Source organism: Aethalodelphis obliquidens, unplaced genomic scaffold (genome assembly GCF_003676395.1).
Source record: "Aethalodelphis obliquidens isolate GAN/ISIS:26980383/991018 unplaced genomic scaffold, ASM367639v1 scaffold4, whole genome shotgun sequence".
In the NCBI taxonomy this organism is placed as follows: domain Eukaryota; kingdom Metazoa; phylum Chordata; class Mammalia; order Artiodactyla; family Delphinidae; genus Aethalodelphis; species Aethalodelphis obliquidens.
Window position 1 is genome coordinate 41,800,330 of NW_020837948.1, and position 19,573 is coordinate 41,819,902.

The 19,573-nt window shown below is 38.3% G+C and overlaps 1 protein-coding gene across 5 annotated transcripts in view; it reads left to right on the forward strand.

Annotated features, from left to right (window-relative positions):
* The window catches only part of KIAA0825 (KIAA0825 ortholog), a 398,483-nt gene that overhangs the window by 286,513 nt on the left and 92,397 nt on the right, over positions 1–19,573 (forward strand). The gene's annotated exons all lie outside the window — the stretch shown is intronic.

The window sequence follows — 19,573 nt, forward strand, 5'->3', positions numbered from 1 at the left end:
AATTTGTATTCCTTTTACTTCTCTGATTGCTGTAGCTAGGACTTTCAAAACTATGTTGAGTAAGAGTGGCAAGGGTGGACATCCTTGTCTTGTTCCTGATCTTTAATGGAAATGGTTTCAGTTTTTCACCATTGAGTATGATGCTTGCCATGGGTTTGTCATATATGGCCTTTATTATGTTGAGGTAGGTTCCCTCTCTGCCCATTTTCTGCAGAGTTTTTATCGTAAATGGCTGTTGGATTTTGTCAAAAGCTTTTCTGCATCTATTGAGATGATCATATGGTGTTTATTCCTTAATTTTTTAATGTGGTATACCACATTGATTTATTTGCATATATTGAAGCATCCTTGCATCCCTGGGGTAAATCCCACTTGATCATGGTGTATGATCCCTTTAATGTGTTGTTGGATTCTGTTTGCTAATATTTTGTTCAAGATTTTTGCATCTATGTTCATCAGTGATATTGGTCTATAATTTTCTTTTTTTGTGATACCTTTTTCTGGTTTTGGTATCAGGGTGATGGTGGCCTCATAGAATGAATTTGGGAGTATTTCTCCCTCTGCAATTTTTTGGAAGAGTTTGAGAAGAATGGGTGTTAGCTCTTCTCTAAGTGTTTGATAGAATTTGCCTGTGAAGCCATCTGGTCCTGGGCTTTTGTTTGTTGGAAGATTTTTAATTAGGTTTTCAATTTCATTGCTTGTGATAAGTCTGTTTATATTTCCTAATTCTTCCTGGTTCAGTCTTGGAAAATTGTACCTTTCCAAGAATTTGTCCATTTATTCGTGGCTGTCCATTTTATTGGCATAGAATTGCTTGTAGTAGTCTCTTAGGATGTTTCGTATTTCTGTGGTGTCAGTTGTGATTTCTCCTTTTTCATTTCTAATTTTATTGATTTGCGTCCTTTCCCTTTTGTTCTTGATGAGTCTGGCTAAGGGTTTATCCATTTTGTTTATCTTCTCAAATAACCAGCTTTTAGTTTTATTGATCTTTGCTATTGTTTTCTTCGTTTCTATTTCATTTATTTCTGCTCTGATCTGTATGATTTCTTTCCTTTTACTGACCTTGGGTTTTCTTTGCTCTTCTTTCTCTAGTTGTTTTTTTTTTTTTTTGCGGTACACAGGCCTCTCACTGTCGTGGCCTCTCCCATTGTGGAGCACAGGCTCCGGACACACAGGCTCAGCAGCCATGGCTCATGGGCCCAGCTGCTCTTCAGCATGTGGGATCTTCCCAGACCGGGGCACGAACCCGTGTTCCCTGCATCGGCAGGCGGACTCTCAACCACTGTGCCACCAGGGAAGCCCTCTAGTTGTTTTAAGTGTAGGGTTAGATTGTTTATTTGAGATTTTTCTTGTTTCTTGAAGTGAGTTTGAATTGCTATAAACTTCCCTCTTAGAACTGCTTTTGCTGCATCCCATAGGTGTGGGTCATTGTGTTATCATTGTCATTTGTTTCTATGTATTTTTTTATTTTTTCTTTGATTTCTTGAGTGATCTCTTGGTTATTTAGTAGTGTACTGTTTAACCTACATGTATTTGTGTTTTCTACAGTTTTTTTTTTTCCTGTAATAGATTTCCACTCTCATAGCATTGTGGTCAGAAAAGATGCTTGATAATGATTTCAATTTTCTTAAATTTTCTGAGGCTTGATTTGTGACCCAAGATGTGATCTATCCTGGAGAATGTTCTGTGTGCACTTGAGAAGAAAGTGTATTCTGCCACTTTTGGGTGGAATGTTCTATAAATATCAATTAAATCTATCTGGTCTATTGTGTCATTTAAAGATTGTGTTTCCTTATTTATTTTCTGTTTGGATGATCTGTCCATTGGTGTAAGTGGGGTGTTAAAGTCCCCTACTATAATTGTGTTACTGTCGATTTCTCTTTCATGGTTGTTAGCATTTGACTTATGTATTGAGGTTCTCCTGTGTTGGGTGCATAAACATTTATAATTGCTATATCTTTTTCTTGGATTGATCCTTTGATCATTATGTCGCACCCCTCCTTATACCCTGTAACAGTCTTTATTTTAAAGTCTATTTTATCTGATACGAGCATTGCTACTCCAGCTTTCTTTTGATTTCCATTTGCATGGAATATCTTTTTCCAGCCCCTCACTTTCAGTTCGTATGTGTCCGTAGGTCTGAAGTGGGTCTCTTGTAGACAGCATATATATGGGTCTTGTTTTTGTATCCATTCAGCCAGTCCTTGTCTTTTGGTTGCGGCATTTAATCCATTTACATTCAAGGTTATTATCAATATGTATGTTCCTATTACCATTTTCTTAATTGTTTTGGGTTTGTTTCTGTGGGTCTTTTTCTTCTCTTGTGTTTCCTGCCTAGAGAAGTTTCTTTAGCATTTGTTGTAAAGCTGGTTTGGTGGTGCTGAATTCTCTTAGCTTTTGCTTGTCTGAAAAGCTTTCGATTTCTCCATCAAATCTGAATGAGATCCTTGCTGGGTAGAGTAATCTTGGTCATAGGTTTTTCTGTTTCATCACTTTAAGTGTATCCTGCCGCTCCCTTCTGGCCTGCAGAGTTTCTGCTGAAAAATCAGCTGATAACCTTATGGGGATTCTTTTGTGTGTTATTTTTTGTTTTTCCCTTGCTGCTTTTAATATATTTTCTTTGAATTTAATTTTTGTTAGTTGGATTAATATGTGTCTTGGTGTGTTTTTCCTAGGGTTTATCCTGTATGGGACTCTCTGTTCTTCCTGGACTTGGTTGACTATTTCCTTTCCCAGGTTAGGGAAGTTTTCATCTATAATCTCTTCAGATGTTTTCTCAGACCCTTTCTTTATCTCTTCTTCTTCTGGGACCCCTATAATTTGAATGTTGGTGCATTTAGTGTTATCCTAGAAGTCTCTGAGATTGTCTTCAATTCTTTTCATTCTTTTTTCTGTATTCTGCTTCTCAGCAGTTATTTCCACCATTTTGTCTTCAAACTCATTTATTCATTCTTCTGCCTCAGTTATTCTGCTACTGATTCCTTCTAGTGTATTTTTCATTTGAGTTATTGTGTTGTTCATCTCTGTTTGTTTGTTCTTTAGTTCTTCTAGATCTTTGTTAAACATTTTTTGTATTTTCTCAATCCATGCCTCTGTTCTGTTTCCGAGATTCTGGATCATCTTTACTGTCATTACTCTGAATTCTTTTTCAGATAGATTGCCTATTTCCTCTTCATTTATTTAGTCTTGTAGGTTTTTACCTCGCTCCTTCACCTGTGACATATTTTTTTGCTGTCTTTTTTTTTGCGTTATGTGGGCCTCTCACTGTTGTGGCCTCTCCCGTTGTGGAGCACAGGCTCCGGACATGCAGGCTCAGCGGCCATGGCTCATGGGCCCAGCCGCTCTGTGGCATGTGGGATCTTCCTGGACCGGGGCACGAACCCGCGTCCCCTGCATCAGCAGGCGGACTCTCAACCACTGCGCCACCAGGGAAGCCCTGTCTTTTTTTTTTTTTTAATAAGTGGGATTGTGTTCCTGTCTTACTGGTTGTTTGGCCTGAGGCTTCCAACACTGAAGTTTGTAGGCTCTTAGGTAGAGCTGGGTCTTGGTACTGAGATGAGGACCTCCATGAGACCTCACTCCAATGAATATTCCCTGGGGTCTGAGGTTCTTTGTTAGTCCAGTGGTTCGGAGTCAGAGCTCCCACCACGGGAGCTTTGGCCTGACCCCTGGCTCATGAACCAAGATCCCGCAAGCCGTGTGGGGTGGCAAAAAACAAAAAAGAGAGACAGAACAATAACAAAGTAAAAAATAAAATCAGACTAGGACACTAACAGATATGTTAGGAAGAATATACAAATAAAAATATGGATGAATCAACAACCAGAAGGTACAACAGTACCACAATGTTAAAAAAGAGGAGGAGGGAAAAGAAAAAAAAAAAAAAGGGTAGGGGGAAGGCCTTGGCTGTGGAGGGTGGGGCCTAATCAAGGGCAAGGTTTGGGCAGTGGGCGGGGCCTATGCGTAGGACACACAGGGCTGGAAAAGGCCCTGAGGGGCTGTGGGGGTTGGGGCTTAGGCTCAGTGGAACAGAGGGGCCCAGGTGTGCCCCCCACCCCAGGTCTCAGAGGGTGGAGGACCTCACCTGGGAGCCCAGCAGGCTTCCTGGGCTCGAGTGGGTGGGGCAAACGCCTTCCTCTCCTCTCCTGCTCCTCTGGTCCCGAGAGCCCCTCCCGCCGGCCTCTCCTGATATCCTCAGCCTCCCTCATATGCCCCCAAGGATCCACGAGGCCTGGAGGGGGCTTTGGCAGGCAGGAGACTGGCCGGGGAGCTCAGTAGGCTCCCCGTGCCCAGGTGGGTGGGCAAATGCCCTCCGCTCCCCTCTAGCTCCTCCCAGGGGCCCCTCCTGCCTGCCTCTCCTGGTCTCCCCAGCCTCAGGGGCGTCAATTCTGTCTCGCCTCCACTTCTCCTTCCCCCTTCAGTCCCCCCACGTCCTACTGGTTTACTTGGGGGTTCCTCCCATCTCCTTGGGCATCAGGATCCCCCACCAGTGGCTGGCAGGCGCCCTAGTTGTGGGAAGACTCTAACTTGGCATCTTCCCACACTACCATCTTCTGTTTTGCAATATTAATGAAGCCATTTTGCTAATTTTAGACTTCATTTATTCAGCAGGTATTTATTGAGCACCTACTATGTATATGGCACTGTGCTATGGACTTCGAAGGGTAAATTAAATGAGTGGTCTTCCACTAGAGATGGAAAAATCAAATTTGTACAAGTATAACTAGAATACCAGGCTGAAAACAATTTATGCCAAAAGAGGCAAAAATAAAGTATGACGGGAGCTAACTCTCTCAAAAAAAGGAAAGAAAAAGAGGTGTTTACTGAGAACTTGTGTGCCATTTGTTCCTCAGAAAGCTTCTTTATTTTTCAAGATTGGGTTCTTGATGTATATCTGTGCAGGTGTAGCTGAATAGGTAGGCAAAGCATGACTGACAATTATTTTCTCATAAACATATTGTAGTCTCCTTTGTTATGGGCAGCAGCTGCTATTTGCCTCGTAGTCTCATTTGGCCCAATGCCTTTGCTCAAAAAGAGCCACGGTGTTTCTGTTTGTGGCACAGCAGACCAGTCTGTTGGCTGTTGTTGGTTCTTAGTAGTCAGCAATTTGCCACATGTTTTTGACTTTGTGTTGATAATTCAGTGCTCCTTTGAAGAACTGCTCCTGCCTCGCTTTCCTTGTTGCCCCACTTGACTTCACCATGAAGCTATCCATTCCCCACACCCATCCTGCCCAAAGGAGTTATGTTGTGAGAGCACAACTTCAATGCTAGCAGACTGACTACTTCCCAGTGTTGTGTGTTTGGTGATCCAGCCTCCCAGGAAATGTACCTTGTAGTAGTATTCATAACTCACATTTTCTAAAGCAATTTAAGGGAAGTCTACGAGTTGTTCCTGAAGATTTTGCCTGATATATGGAACCAGTGCCAGATGAGGGGGACATTTACTCTGTGAGTCCTTTTTCATTTGTAATTTTTAAAGAATAATTAATCCTACTTCCATTTAAAACTTAGTTTCAATTGATGTGCCAATGGAACACCTCATTGCTTTCTGAAACTGAGTAGGATTTAATCCTCATTCACTTCTCAGTATGGTGACAGGAATGGTAACAGCCTAGTATTTGAGGCAGCCCACAAAAGTGAACCCCTAATCACATATCTCAGCATATATAATCACAACCTTCCTTGTTTCCTTTGTATTGCTTCATTGATTCAGGACCTCACCAGACATTTAATGAGCATCTACCGCAGTGGTTCTCAAATTTTTGGTCTCAGGACCCTTTTACATTCTTAAAAATTATTGAAGATCCCCCCAAAGCTTTCATTTATGAGGATTATTTCTACTGATATTTACCGTATTAGAAACTAAAACTTAAAATTTTTAAAGTATATGTTAGTTCACTTGAAAATAATAATAAAACCAGTTACATATGAACATAAATAACATTTTATGAAAAATAACTACATTTTTCAAAACAAAAAAATAATGTAAGAGTGACATTGCTTTTTGCAAATCTCTTTAGTGTCTGACTTAATATAGCTGGATTCTCGTATCTTCTTCCACATTGAATCTGTTTTGGTTTGATGCTTTGGTTGAAGTATAGGGAAAAAAGTCTGGCCTCACACAAATATATAGGAATGTTTTTATTTCTACTTCAGATAAGTGTGGGTATTTTTCTAATACTACACCAAAACTCAACAAGTGTGGCCTCTAAAAGTTTAATTGCTATGTGGAATCTGAGACCATACTTTGCACTTCAAAGAATCTTTTACCATGTAACATTTAGTAACTTCAGGTATTGTTCATCTGAAAAATACTGGCTCACTGAATTATACAGATCTTTAAATGTTGACATATTTCATTATACAATATCAAAACTTATAATTGTTTTTTATCACCACTAATCTCACCAGAAAATTCTTTAAATGCTAGGAAACTGTCAAGTTTATGGCAGCAGATACAAGTTTTCCAGAATTTTGAATTTGCTTGAATGTTTGAATTTTATCATTGGCAACAAATACCATCAGTTGCTTTCCTTGAAATGACTGTCTTATGTTGTTCATCTTTGAGAAAATATCTATCAGATACCTGTCAGTTGTTCTTTCTAGTAAAAGTGGTATTCCAGGACAAGAGTGGCTAGTTCAGCCTGTAACTCAACCACACAAGTGCTTTTCCTCTAGACAACCATTGTGCTTTGGTATGTAGTGGAAGTGCTTTATGTGTACTTTCCATTTCATCACCCAAAATATTAAAAAGATGTATATTCAATTGTCAAGATTCAGTAAAATGGGTTATTTTTACTACCTCATTAAGGGCATCCCTAAGTCATCCCGGCTGTAAAAAAAAAAAAAAAAAAAATACAAGTGCAAGGCAGCAAAGAATACAATGAACTCTAGAGGAGTTTGGTGCCACTGCATTAATTGGTGCAAAGGCACCAGTAGTTTTGCTCACCATTGCTTTTGCAGCATTATTACAAATTTCAACACAGTAAAAAAGAAAAAAAAAAAGGCAAATAATATTTTAGTATCATTATGAAAATTGTTTGTTTCATGAACCCCTAAAAGGATCTCAGGGACCCAAAGGGGTCCACAGACCTCACTTTGAGAATCTCTGACCTACTGTCTGCATAGAATTGTGCCCCAAACCCCCCACGCCCAAAACTTTGTGTTGTGGCAACTTGCCTTCAGAAAGTTTATAATTAGGTTGAACCATGTGAAATTGCCATTTTTGTAGGTCAGAATTTTTGGATATTGGCTATTTCATAGGTTCAACCTATAGAATAAAATATACATGTGTGTGTGAGGTGTGTTTGTGTGTAAAGAATCATGTCATACAAAAGGTGTAGATCTAAGGGAATACAAAATGAGTAGATAGCCCGCATAAAATGCAGAGTTCCAGAGGGTTTCTAAGTTGCAGAGAGACATGTGCTTAGAAACTTCATGCAGGTTGAGGAGGCAGAACCCTTTCCAAGTAGGAGAAATAGTATAAGCAAAAGTTTAGAAATTGATATAAATGCAAATAAAGTATATTTATGATCTACATGAGGCACAGAGCCCTGTTTCTAAGGCAAATGAAGAAATGATGTTGGGGGAGCAATGGACAATTTCAAAGAGTTCTTTGATTGCCAATCTGAGAAAGTTAACTTTGATGTAGAAAAAGCCATAGAAGGTTATCTAGTCCTCCATTGAACACACATGTATTAAATGATTACCCTGTGCCAAACACTGTGCTAGGCACTTGGAGGAGTCAAAGAACTCCGGGTTTAGTCATTGAACCAGCTTTGTGATTTGATCACACAGTAGTGATGATCCCAAACATCTTGTCCTAACACATTGTTGTGTGTGTGTTTTGTTTTGTTTTGTTTTTTAAATTTTATTTATTTATTTATTTTTGGCTGCATTGGGTCTTTGTTGCCGTGCGTGGGCTTTCTCTAGTTGCGGTGAGCGAGGGCCACTCTTCCTTATGGTGAGTGGGTTTCTCATTGCGGTGGCCTCTCTTGTTGTGGAGCACTGGCTCTAGGCGCGCGGGCCTCAGTAGTTGTGGCTCGTGGGCTCCAGAGCACAGGCTCAGCAGTTGTGGCGCACGGGCCCATTTGCTCCGCAGCATGTGGGATCCTCCCGGACCAGGGCTCGAACCCGTGTCCCCTGCTTTGGCAGGCGGATTCCCAACCACTGTGCCACCAGGGAAGTCCCAGTGTGTGTGTTTAATGTGTTATCAGAATGCAGATAAGTAATCAATTAATTCGACTTGGGGGCAAAGAGAAAAAAATTACAAGAGATGACTTGTGAGAGTAAATGAAAGGAGTTATAGGTGGTGGCCACCTAGAAACGGGAGAAAGCATACACTGGGCTAAGAAAACTGCATTGGCAAAGGCCCAGAAATGTGGGAAAACTTGGCACTGTTTAAAAATAGAGAGTGGCTCATTATCTTGAGAAGGTTGGAAATATGGGAAGTTTGGTTGGAAATATAAGACCAGAAATGTCAACTGGATTCAGGTAGCAGCAACAATCCTTATACCTTATGTTTTGGTAAGCCATTGGAGGCTTCTTACTATGAGGTTGTCCCGGCAGATCAGAGCATGGTCTAGAGGTGGAAATACTGCAAGCCTGGAAAACAATGAGAAGACTAAGCCAGCGATACTGAGGACTGGAATCCCTGAAGTGCAGCAGAAGTGAAAAAAGAGCAAACAATTTAAGGAACGTTTGGAAGAAGAAGTAATAAAATATGTTAAGTGATTGTGGAAAAGGCAAAAGATCATTCAATGCTTGTAGCCTGTTCCACTCAGAGCAAAGGTGGTGGCATTAACAAGATGAGACATACTGTAGAAAAAGGTCTTGGGGAAAGAGAAGGAATTTGTCCTGTGACATGTTCAGTTTCCTATTGGAAATTCAGGAGAAAGTTCAGGCCCAAAACATAAATTTGAGAGCCATTAGTGTACAGGTGATTGTTGAAGAAATGGGAGCAAATGATCACCAGTGGAGAAAACATGTGAAGTGTGAAAAAAAGAGAGTGCCTAGCACAGAAATCATATCCTGCAGATGTGAGGAGAAAATGGACCTGAAGTGGGAAGGAATGATGTAAGAAATCAAGAAGTTCTCCAGGAAAGAAGCGATGAAGCCTAGATTCAAGTGGCAGCAGCGGAGGTGGAGTGAAAGAGGCAGAAATGACGTATCATTTGCTAGAAAAAGTTTTTGAAGACTTGAATACTGGAATTAAAGGGGGAAAAATGAGCCACGCTTTGATGTTTCTTTCAAGAGTTACAAAGCACCTAGTAGCCTAGAAACTCAGCAGAGTTATCCTGAAGGTGGACAGGTTTGGGCACCAGCAATAATGGTTTCAGCTCAGCAATAATGTTTCCATCCCAAGGTGGCCACTGGGAACCTCCTCTAGTATGTCTTCCAGAGCCCATTTCTGGAGAACGTAGTACCTCTAGACTAGGTCTGAGATGGCATCATCACAAAGCTGTAGGGAATAGAGCAGGCCAAGTCTCCCTTTGAGCAGAAACAAAGCAACTTTTTAGGGGAACTGCATCTCTACAGCCTCACTGTTCTCTTGCTTACATTCTTGCCTTCACTTAGAAAACCCTTCCTCCTTATTTCCATTCTTATTTCCAAAACCCTTCATCCTTTTCCCATCTTACTTAAAGATCAAGTTAAAACCCCACATTCATCAGGAAATCTACCCTTATTCATCCCTTCCCATTCTGTTCCCATTCCCAAATTCCACACTTTTTTAACCCGTTGATCAGTTTTTCAATGTTCCTTCAATGTTCTTCGCATACTTGTAATTATCCTGAGCAGCTTTGTGTGCTTTTGCAACCCAAACTCCCCACTTTCAGCTCATTCTTTACCTTCTCTTTTACTTCCAAAATCACTACTAAAGACTGGCCACATTGTAGCTGCTTAACAATAAATCAGTCAAATTCCTTTTAATTCTTTCTGTTCATCTACATCCAGTTATTTGAAGACTAGGCATTACATTTATCACTGGGTTTATAACTGTGCGCAAGGGAGGTATGGTCCCTGTCTTCATGGAGCATGTGATCTAGTGGTAGGAAAGACATGTAATTAAACATTAAAAAGGATATGAAGATCAGAAAACCCTTCCTGGCCAAAGAGACTTTCACATTTTCTGAAGCATGAATAATTAGACAGGAAAAAGTGAACCGTGTAGAAGGAATTGTTCCACATACCTTTGAGGAACTGAAGATGTTTCCTGTGACCAGAGGTAGGGTTTGAGAGAGGGAAGTGGTGAGAGAAAGGGTCACTATGAGGCTAAGACCCTGTCTTAAATGTCATGTGAGCTTTTTTAAGGAACCTGAATGTCATCCTAACAGTAATTAGAAGCCATGAAAGTTTTTAAAGGTGAGAATGGCATGATAGTGTTTGTAATGTTTATAACTAGGTGTTTTCACTTATTGAAAAAGTATCAATAGCACATGCCACAGCATAAAAGGGCTCCCCAAAGGCTATCACTGTGAACATCTTTTTTTTTTTAATTGAAGTATAAGTTGATTTACAATGTCGTGTTAGTTTCAGGTGTACAGCACAGTGATTCAGTTATATATATCTTTATTTTTTTTTTTTTCTTTTTCAGATTCTTTTCCCTTATAGGTTGTTAAAAAATATTGAGTAGAGTTCCCTGTGCTATACAGTAGGTTCTTGTTGGTTATCTATTTTATCTATAGCAGTGTGTATGTGTTAATCCCAACCTCCTAATTTATCCCTCCCCCTACATCCTTCCTTGTGAACATTTCTTATGCAGTTTTTCAGAGAATTTCTATCTATGCATACATATACATGTATATGTATACATATCCTTTTTTACACAAATAAGAGCACTTTGTACAAACTGTTCTCTACCTCACTTTTTCCTCTTAAAAATATAACATGGAGATTTTTCCATATGACCTCCTTAAGATCCACCTTGTTCTTTTTTACTACAGCCTAACATTCCAGAATATGCATTTCCACAAATGGTTTAACCAAAATTCATTTGATGAATATTCATATTATCTTCCATTTTACATATCGTAAAACTTGTTACAATAAGCATCCTCGTTCATTTATCTAATTTACATACCCATTGATAATATGTGATGGGGCTTATTTTTCCCACATGCTCAAATTTTTAAGTTTTTCTCAATCTTATAGGTATAAAGTGATTTGTAATTTTGATTTACATTTCCTTTCCAATGAGTGAGATTAAGCATCTTTTCAGATTCTTTTTTTAATATTTATTTATTTGGTTTTGCCGGTTCTTATTTGCAGCATGCAGGACGTTTAGTTGTGGCATGAAGGATCTTTAGTTGAAGCATGCGAACTCTTCTATTTTTTAAAATTTATTTATTTATTTATTTTGGGCTGCATTGGGTCTTCGTTGCTGTGCGCAGGCTTTCTCTTGTTGCAGCAAGCAGCGGCTACTCTTCGTTGCGGTGCATGGGCTTCTCATTGCAGTGGCTTCTCTTGTGGAGCACAGGCTCTAGGTGCACGGGCTTCATTAGTTGTGGCATGCAAGCTCAGTAGCTGTGGCTCGCGGGCTCTGGAGTGAAGGCTCAGTAGTGGTGGTGCATTGTCTTAGTTGCTCCGCGGCATGTGGGATCAATTCCCGGACCAGGGATCGAACCCATGTCCCCTGCATTGGCAGGCGGATTCTTAACCACTGTGCCACCAGGGAAGTCTGGCATGTGAACTCTTAGTTGTGGCATGTGGGATCCAGTTCCCCAACCAGGAATGGAACCCAGGCCCCCTGCATTGGGAGTGCAGAGTCTTAGCCACTGGACCACTAGGGAAGTCCCATGCATCTTTTCAGATTCTTAAATCCCATTTATTTTTATGCAAACTGGCTGCTTATGTCCTTTGCCTTTATTTCTTTTAGATATTGATTTATGAGTTCTTTATTGACTAGCAACATTAACTCTTTGCTCTATGTATTGCAAATATTTTTCCAAGTTTATGATTTATCTTTGATTTTATTTGGGAATTTTTTCCTGAAGAGATTTTTTTTTTAATTTATGCAATCATATTTTTCAGTCATTTCCCTTATGTGTTTTGATTTTGAAGGAATCTTCCTTCTGTAACATGGAAAATGGATTGGATCAGGGTGAGGTAAAACCATTTGGAGACTGTTAGAATAATTCTGTAGAGAAATGATGGTGGCCCAAATTAGGACAGTGGCAATGGGAATAGATGGAAATAAACAAGTTTGTTAAATAGGAGGTAAAAACATCTGAACTTGAGGATTGGTTGAAAATGGAAGAAAGAAGAGAGATGTTTCCAGGATGATATACAGTTTTCAGGCTTGGGCAGCTGAGTAAATGCTTAACTAAGATGAACAACACGTGGGAAAAAATAGATTTGGGTTCAGGGAGAGAGTAAATGCCAGATTCATTTTGGGGCACCCTAAGTTTGAGATGCCTATGGAGTACCTGAGGAGAGATGGATACTCAGTAGGAGATGGGTGTATGGGTCTGGAGCTCAGTAAAGAGATAGATTTGAGTCATCAGCACATAAATGTTAACTGAAGCTGTGGGAATGGATGAGTATGTAGAAGGAAAGATAAGACCCAAAGCTGAGGTATATACCACATACTGAAGATTGAGAAGTGGGAGGAAAACTTGGAGAGGGTGATGTCTTTGAAGTGAAAGAACGAGAGTATGTATTTTAGGGATTAATTGAATGCTGGCAGACATGAACCTATGTATAAACTGCTAACTGGAGCCCGGTAGGATAAAAGTGTACTCGAATTATTAAACAGAGGCAAAACAGAGCAAAAACAAAATCATAGGAAAGCAATATTAAGTGTTAATATGGGCAGTAAATGTGAATGATTTATAAGAAAATGCTGTTTTTAGCAAAGTCTTTGGACCGTTTAATTTTATTTATATCTGCCCCATTTAGGTTGTGTAGGACTTTATTTTATGGGTGACCATTCATTTTTTGCCCTTGCTTTCTTATCCCATCAATCTACCAACATTACTTTTTGTGTGTATGGTTAACCTTTCTCAATTCAACCGGGTGATTCTACTCTTTTCCACAGATAAATACTTATGTGAAACATCTCAGATAAGAATTTTGTTTCACATTTCTTAAGGATTACAGCCGCATTCCTATGTATCCAATCAATAACATGATGGAAATATTATATATGTTATTTTAAAACTAAATTGTACTATTGTCAGATATTCTCAGTATTATTTTAGGATGAAATAGGAAAAAGGGATCGTAATTAAAACAAAGCTATAAGGTTTCACTTAACTTGAAAATGGAAGCTTGGATTATTAGTGTTTTGATTTTATATTAAAAATACCTACTGAATTCTTGCTGTTGGTTTCCTTTGCCAAATTGCCTATTGAAACTCCTTTTACACAGACGAGTGCCAAATCATACTGGCCTAACGCTGTTGAGTTCTCTTACTGTAATTGAAATCACGTTAAAGGCCGGTATAGTAGCAATGTGAACTAAAGACACATCTTTATTCAAGGAGAGAGGTTGCAGTAAGCAGCGAAGACCAAATTACCTGTCTTTCTTGTTCTATACTGTATTTCTGTAAACAAGAAATGTACTGATGTTGAATGTATCCTGACTTCAGAAATTTATGATTTGAAATCAGAGACCTCCAGAACTATTTTGGAAAGACTTTTAAACCTGGACAACCCCCTGCTGTTATAGGGACTGCCAGTACTTCTGCAGTGTAGCAAGGAGGTTTTTCTATAAGACTGTTCTTACTAAAACCTGTTTTATATAAGAACATACTTAAAAAGCTAATTTCTTTTCTCCTTTTTGTACTGCAATCCACAAAGTGTGACTAATAATAGATTTAAATTTGCTAAGTGCATTCACTCCTTTGTGCCATCATAAAGAGAATCTATTACTGTAAAATTGAGGCTTAGTTCCAAATTGCGCCATTATGAAGTTTTCTTCCAGCAATGTTTTGTCTCTAATACACTTCCCTCATTGTAATTCTATTGCAAACCTGATGTCTAGCATCAAGTCTCACAATAATTATTTTAAATTGCTACTAGGAACAGTAGTCCTAGTGGGATATATTACTACCATTCTAACAAGATGAATTTCAATGCACTTGTAACCATATTATAGTATATTATGAAAGAAAGACAATCTTTTTTTTTATATCTATGGACATGGATGTAACACACACAAATTATTGTTAATTTTTATAAACTTCAAAATACTTTGTATTTAACATTTATTTAAACTAATTATAAGTCATAAGAACAAATTAGGATTTCTAACTACATGGTCCATTAATAGCATGCTGAGTGACTTGAATAAATAAGTATAAATATAAAAATAATAGTAATGCTACTACTTAGAATAATTGTGCCTGGTAATATATTTATATGATAGATTTTAAAGATAATATAAATTAGATTACCATAGAAGAAAGGCACCAGAAAGCCATTAAAAATGAAGCTGACATAAAACTTTATTCTTAATCTTTCCCAAGGTTTAGGAGTCATTTAAATAAATGAACTACCCAAAAATTGTGTTTAAAAATAATTTATTGTATAACAGAAACTTCAAAAAAAGTCATGTTCATCAGTCTAAATCACTAAGTTACTAGTTTGCTAATATATCATTGATGGGAATACGACTAGAAATCAACATGGAGAGCACTGGAAAACATTTTAGTCGCCCTGAAACTTAGGTGACTGTTTAACAGTAGTGTTATAATATATACTGTGTGTTTCAGGACTGATTTTACATTCTTACTGGGGGCATTCTAAAATTCACCATACTGATAAGCCTAGAGGCTTACGAATAATTAATTGAGAAGATAATCACTTCAGAGTCACTAAAAGTATGAATCTTGAATTTGGAGCATAACGAAATTATTGTGAAGAAATAGTAAAGCCGAGCTTCTGTTATTGATAAAATGATTATAAAATGATGGTCTGAGATCAAAAGCTAGTTCAATCTTAATAATTTAAATAAGTTGGCACATAAAATTTAGAAGAAACTCCAAGTATCAATTCTGTGTCTGCAGGAAATCTTTTTAAAAAATGTTCACATATGCCCCAAATGAAAATCACTTAGCTACCCAACGAAATTTAAAGCTATTCCCTGGAGTCGGCCAAAAGTAAATCTGCTTACTTAACAAAAAAGGGGCAGTTGAATTTACATTAACAATTCAGCATTTTACTTTAAATAATAATGGAATTTACACACCAGTCAGCATGGAGCTACCGACTGAGCTGTGCAAGATTACACCAAAATGGCTGCATGGGCTTCCCTTTACAGTAGAGCAGCCCTCTGATGTGCAGTGACCGCCATTCATTCTGTAGCATTTCCTCTATGAAGAAAAATCTAGAAATACATCAGTATGTCTAGGCATTACCTTTTAGAAACCTAAGAAAGGTATATTCTCATTATTAGGTTACCACTCATATTTTTGACATTGTTTTGTAGATTAGTTGCTAAACCTGCAGTCACTTCCTGTTGATTGGGAAGCTCTGGTGTTTGTCAATAGATGTGTCATTATCTTTGCATTTACTCCTGTATTTATATTTACTCCTTTATATATAAGCTTACGTTATTTAAAATATACTATGATGTTACTGGGTCTCATACCCAAGGCAAAAATGTCCATTGTTAACAATGTTTTTGGTCATAGATCTATTCTCCAAGTGGCATTGTTATATGGGCAAATGACTCTGTAGAGATTTTGCCCCACACTTTCAGGTTGGGGAAAAAAAGGTCTAAGTTAATAGAAACATGATTAGAAACAGAAGTTGTCTTGGCTCTCAATTTTGTTAATCAAAACAAAACAAAAAACAGACATAAACCTTTTACAATTTTCCACCAATACCTTGCCCTTCCCCTTTTGAATTAAAAGCCTTTTTTGTGAGATCTGAATAGAACCAGTTGTCCAGAAGAATATATTAATGGATCCCCAAGAGTATGACTGAAAAAACATTTTGACCCTGTGCTTATCAATGCTTTTTGAAATCAGTACTGATTTTTAAAGGACAATAAAGAAAGCTGTTATTTTTAATATCATACACATGTTCCCATTCCTCTATATTTCTTGCCAATAGAATTTTTTTTTTAATGAATATGTTGAAGTCCTAACTCTTAATTAATTAATTTATTTTTGCCGTGTTGCGTCTTCGTTTCTGTGCAAGGGCTTTCTCTAATTGTGGCAAGCGGGGGCCACTCTTCATCGTGGTGTGCGGGCCTCTCACTATTGCAGCCTCTCTTGTTGCGGAGCACAGGCTCCAGACGCACAGACTCAGTAGTTGTGGCTCATGGGCCTAGTTGCTCCGCGGCATGTGGGATCCTCCCAGACCAGGGCTCGAACCCGTGTCCCCTGCATTAGCAGGCAGATCCTCAACCACTGCGCCACGAGGGAAGCCCGACAATAGAATTTTGAATTAACTCCTTGAATGCTGTGTTGCATATTCACCTACAATTCCTTTCATGATTGGAATTATTCTCCCAGCCTCTAGGTGAAATTGATTTCAGGGAGTTACATAATATGTTGAAGATCTTCAGAAGAAAGGAACCACATACCAACTAGCCAAAATCCCAAAATCTTAAAGGGCTAAGTATATAACATCCTTCCAGATTTGCTGAAATTGCATGATCATGGGTGTATTGGACCACTTGTTACACTGTAGATTCCCGGGGCCCTTCTCAAGCAATTTTGTTTGCATAAACCTGGAATAGGGACTAAGAATCTCAAATCCAACTTTCTGTATTTGAGGCAATTGGGAGTAAAACATATACATATATTTCAAGGGTTTGGGGCAAGATTAACTTGCTTTTGAGAACTCAGTGAATTGGTGATATAAATCTAAAGGGAACCCAGTTCTCTCTCTTCTCATCCTCTGTGCCTGTTTGTGTGTGTGATTAGGGTATTTTGGTTCAAAATAGGTTTCCTTTTTAAAAGACAGGTTAGCTAAGCATAGCATGTGTCTAAGTGATCTGTTTGATTGACAATGAATAAAAATAGTTATTTTACATTGCCTAGAAGCACATAATGAGGAAAGTATAAACCTGGAAAGGACCCCAAGATTTCTAGTCTAGCACACTACTTCCTAGGAAGAACTACACCTAATATCTCTTAGAAAGAGGATTTATTTATATCTCAAATATCTCAAGGGAAGACATTTCTTTAACTGCCTCTGTTAATCTCTTCCAGTGCTTAGTATAGAAATATTACAATTAGCGTAAATTTTCTTAGTTGTCATGTGTGTTGCTTTCCTTTCTTTTTCATTATTAGAAACAAATTCTAGCATTTTGTTTATTTTTTTATCATAAATGTTCTTTCTTTAATAGTCTAAATCATTGCCTTGGTCATATTTTTATCTCTCCTAATCATTCTTGATTAACTACATCTCATATAAAATTTTTATTTTCTTTTAATTTTCATTTTTAATTTTATTTTTTATTTAACATCTTTATTGGAGTATAATTACTTTACAATGGTATTTATTTTCCTAATTTTTATTTCTCCTAATCATTCTTGATTAATTGCATCTCATATAAAATTTTTATTTTCTTTTAATTTTCATTTTTTAATTTTATTTTTTATTTTTAAAACACCTTTATTGGAGTATAATTACTTTACAATGGTGTGTTAGTTTCTGCTTTATAACAAAGTGAATCAGCTACACATATACATATATCCCCATATCTCCTCCCTCTTGCATCTCCTTCCCACCCTCCCTATCCCACCCCTCTAGTTAACCTTATAGGGATTCCCTTGTATGTTATTTGTTGTTTTTCCCTTGCTGCTTTTAATATTTTTTCTTTGTACTTAATTTTTGATAGTTTGATTATTATGTGTCTTGGTGTGTTTCTTCTTGGATTTATCCTGTATGGGACTCTCTGTGCTTTGTGGACTTGAATAACTATTTCCTTTCCCATATTAGGGAAGTTTTCAACTATAACCTCTTCAAATATTTTCTCAGTCCTTTCCTTTTCTCTTCTTCTTCTGGGACCCCTATAACTCGAATGTTGGTGCATTTAATGTTGTCCCAGAGGTCTCTGAGACTGTCCTCAATTCCTTACATCCTTTTTTCTTTATTCTGCTCTGTGGTAGTTATTTCCACTATTTTATCTTCCAGGTCACTTATCCATTCTTCTGTCTCAGTTATTCTGCTATTGATTCCTTCTAGGGAATTTTTAATTTCATTTATTGTGTTGTTCATCATTGTTTGTTTGCTCTTTAGTTCTTCTAGGTCCTTGTTACATGTTTCTTGTATTTTCTCCATTCTGTTTCCAAGATTTTGGATCATCTTTACTATCATTACTCTGAATTCTTTTTCAGGTAGACTGCCTATTTCCTCTTCATATGTTTGGTCTGGTGGGTTTTTACCTTGCTCCTTCACCTACTGTGTGTCTCTCTGTCTTCTCATTTTGTTATCTTGCTGTGTTTGGGGTCTCCTTTTCGCAGGCTGCAGGTTCGTAGTTCCCATTGTTTTTGGTGTCTGCCCCCAGTTGCTAAGGTTGGTACAGTGGGTTGTGTAGGCTTCCTGGTAGAGGGGACTGGTGCCTGTGTTCTGGTGAATGAGGCTGGATCTTGTCTTTCTGGTGGGCAGAACCTTGTCTTTCTGGTGGGCAGGACTGCGTCCGGTGGTGTGTTTTGGGGTGTCTGTGACCTTATTATGATTTTAGGCATCCTCTCTGCTAATGGGTGGGGTTGTGTTCCTGTCTTGCTATTTATTTGGCATGGGGCGTCCAGCACTGGAGTTTGCTGGCCATTGAGTGGAGCTGGGTCTTAGCGTTGAGACGGAGATCTCTGGGAGAGCTTTCACCATTTGATATTATGTGGAGTTGGGAAGTCTCTTGTGGACCAATGTCCTGAACTCGGCTCTCCCACCTCAGAGGCACAGGCCTGACGCCCGGCCGGAGCACCAACACCCTGTCAGCCACACAGCTGCTAGTGTTGGAGGGTCTCCTGCAGAGGTGGGGGGTGGCTGTGGCTCACCATGGGGACAAGGACACAGGCAGCAGAAGTTCTGGGAAGCACTCCATCAATTCTAGCATCTTAAACTCATTTGAGTATCCTGCTAATTCATAAAGAAATAACACTGAATACATGTATGTATACATATAGGTATCTTTCAGTATTATAAAGAGATAAATATTAACTTCTTAAAAGCAAACACAAGATGAAGATGTACAGTACTACATCTGTTTTTGAAATAAGAACTCCTTTGAAGTTCTAGGAAAAGCTCTCTGCCTAGAAACATGCAACATATGCATATACCCCTCCAAATATGCATATGCTTTCAAGGGGTTCATGGACCTGGAATCTTCCTAGGTTAATAAATCCAAATGCGGTAGGAAGAAACCATCCCTGAAATACTAGTGTTTAGTACATTTTCTTACACATTAAGGAAGTCTCAAAGCTCAAATAGTATAAAGCTCTAATTCATTAATATTATTTTAAAAATCAGAAGATGAAAATTGAACTATATTGACCATGTAATTTTACTGTAAATCTGTGTAGCATGAAAGTGAATGCTATATTTCACCTGAGAATAAGCGCTAAATGACTTTAATTTTTTCTAGTTTTTAACAAGGTTGAGAAATGAATTTAT